This window comes from Tinamus guttatus, unplaced genomic scaffold (genome assembly GCF_059628265.1).
Source record: "Tinamus guttatus ecotype Peru unplaced genomic scaffold, ASM5962826v1 Tinamus_guttatus_pri_ptg000048l, whole genome shotgun sequence".
In the NCBI taxonomy this organism is placed as follows: Eukaryota; Metazoa; Chordata; class Aves; order Tinamiformes; family Tinamidae; genus Tinamus; species Tinamus guttatus.
Window position 1 is genome coordinate 2,935,760 of NW_028288582.1, and position 3,193 is coordinate 2,938,952.

Genomic DNA, 3,193 nt, shown 5'->3' on the forward strand with positions numbered 1-3,193 from the left:
AAACTCCAGCACAAGCACTTCTAGTGTTTGGCCTTGCTACTTATCCTAAAATCTCTTAATCTCTTGCTCCACTAGTGGAGAACATGGAGAAGCGCAATGAATTCCTTTCTAGTAACCTAAGAACAGCAGCTAACGGAAGAAAACAAAGCTATATTATTTTCAGGAATTTTTCATTATCCTCAGCTGATTGAGGTTAATATTTTTCTAATGTCCTTCAGATTATGGCAAACAATCTAAAGGGGAAAAGAAAAACCCATGCTCCCCAACCAGCTTGCACCACTCTCCTTTTTATACCAGCCGAGGTGCCTGGGTACTGCTGCTTTTATTTTCAGCTTTGCAACACAGTTACCCTAATAAAGTAAGGTACTGAGATGAGTTTTGCTCCTAGTGACATGGCAGGTTAGTGGGGAGCAGGGAATGTGTGGGCAGAAGTGAACAGGGTGCTGGGCATTGAGTCCATTTGGTACCAATGTTTTCTCGCAGCCAGACTCCAGATGCATAGAAATGCATCCAAGGACGTGTCTGTGCACTTTTGTCTCCTGTTTTTATTGAGGATTGGACTGATTTGTGTATTTGGGAAAGGGGAAAGGAAAAATAATGGTGAAAACAAGCACCTATAGCACATTGCCATCTCTGATTGTTTAGCATGAATCACTGTAAAAGTGATTAAAATTATCTTGTTGCTGGTGATGTCCTAACACATCGCCGTCACATACTGATATTTCTAGGTAGGCAGCTCCTCACTGATGTTAGAAAAGATACATGAGGAAAGGAAAAAGATGTAGCTGATGGAAATTACCATGTTAGACCTCCATGATCAGCCTTGCTCTTGTGTTCAAATCTGGGTATCTCAGCTAAAGCTTTAAGTCCAGGCAGTTTCAGTTCCTTGTGGACATTAGAGCAGATGAAAATCTGGATAAAATACAACTTGTCAGTGGTGAGCAGTGCATGTCACAGCTGAAAGCTGGCTCAGGATGTCTTCTTTCACCCCTGTTGGAGCTGGACAGATAGGGCCACTTGGAGCCCCCAACACAGGATGAGATCTTCTGCCTCACACCCACCTTTAGCTTTCCATGCTTTTGGGAAAATCCCAGTGAAGCTCAGACCCCTCTATACCCTCTGCATGATAATTCCACATCCATGATATCTAATAAAGCCAATAGTTCTTCTGTCAACATGGTATTTCATTTGTAGGATGAATCAATATTTGTCACACTCTCTCCTTGATTTCAGGAAGGCAATGAAGCTTAGGTCAACAAACCAATACTTTGAAGTACATTGAAAAAAAAGAACACACACAAGCTGATTTAGCTTCTAAGGTTCCCTTTGCAGTTCATGGGGAACTCTATGCACCTACAGATAAGATGTACAAAAGCAGGGAGTTCATTGAGCTGAAAGCTGCTGAAACTTCAGTAGGGAAAGAGGCTGTAGCGGTGGTATCTTCCTATCCTCGATAACTGGGCTTGGAGCCTAATTTTCTGAAAAGCACTTCCCTTTCTTCCCCGTTCCCAGTTCAGATTCTGCTCCTCTGGTGATGCTCATGGCATCTAGCACTGGCTGGGAGGAGGACGTGGCACCTAATCCAAGATGTCTGGGGAACTTTGCTGGTGGGCACTAAGGTGAAAAGTTTGTGAGCAAGAGCAGGGGAAAGCCCACTGACTTTTTCTATGAACTGGGTAATAGTTGCTTTTTGGTCAGTTTTCCTTTGTTTTAACAATGTTGAAATGTATTTTGCAAATTGTTGTGATAAAATAAACTTGGTCTGGACTCCAGACTTGTGCACAAAACTCAAAACTTTGAAAGCAGCATTAATGACCAAGAAGGTGTTGAGAAAGGGAGCTGAAGAAGACAGCTGTGGGTTTTTTTTGTTGTTGTTTGTTTTGTTTTTTAATAAGGACATGCTTGTAGCACATAGCGGGCCTTTCTGCTTTTAATTTATTCTTACATCATTCAGCCGAAAAGAAAATGCCCTCAAATTTATGCATTTTGGGGAGAATACTTTGTTCTCCAGTAGATAAATGCTTGCTGTTTTCACAGGGGAATAGTTTATACTTGGCATCTACTCTAAATTGAAAGCACACTGGATCAAATTCATCCTTGTTACAGCCTTCAGAAGCCATAAGATTTCCAGTCACGATTTGGCCCTGTCTGCTCTACTCATTTTGGATCCTAACATAGGATTATGTTAGTTCTGTATCCTCTGAAGGATAATATTCCTCCTTGGGCACAAAGCCCACTCAGATCTCTATGTACCACAAAGTTAGACTAGAAATAATGGGTGTGGACCCCACATAAGACTCTTATTGATCATGTTAATACTGTTTTGAGTTGCCCTTTGAAATAGCTATGTATTTAGTAATGTCTTGGTGTGCCCTGCCCAGCTCTGATGATTGAGTCCATTTGCACAGCTACCCTTGATCGTGAGAAAAGAATTTGGCTAAAAGGATGAAATCCTGCCACCACCTTCATCACAGAGTTCATGAAGCAGTGCTCATTCAACTAGTGTAGGCAGGAGACGGTGCCACTTACGGATGGGTTGACAGAGGTGGGAACTTTAGGCACTTTGGCTCATGCAAAGTGAATCTACAAAGTTACAGGTAGAAGTGGCAATTAAGAATGGATCTTCTAGCAAAGCTTCCTAAAAGGCACTGTGTTATCCTTGCTTCTCTGTGATCCTATGAACCAGACTCACAGCTGAGTCTGGACATCACTGCGATTGCTGTGGAGGACTGAAATAGTGCCCTGGCCCTGGGAGGGAGCAAGGCCGGCATGAGACGGGACCAGGAGAATGTGTCTTACCCTCAATGAGCAAGACTTGACCCAGCTCCATCTGTGGCTTACAGAAACCTCCCTCGGCCCTAAAAGTCTGACATGAACCTGCAAAATGTCTATGCTGAACGTGTGGAAGGGAGAAATAACAGGTAGCACTGTCATGTTCTGCTTCTGTCTGATGTCTCTTACCAGGAGGAGAAACAACCTGCTGTGGCTGGGGCAGGAGCCTTGGATGTGGAAGGGTGTATCAAGTCCCTGGGCCTGGGTGAACAACTTACTTAATCCCTCAATATCTTCATTTCTCATGGGCAGAAAGGGCTTGTAGAACTGCATTTTCCTGGCGCACCCTGTTAGGCTTGAAGGTGCCTTTGTCAAGACTGTGGTCTGGAAAGTGCTAAGCAAGTTTAGCCGCTGCCCTTAG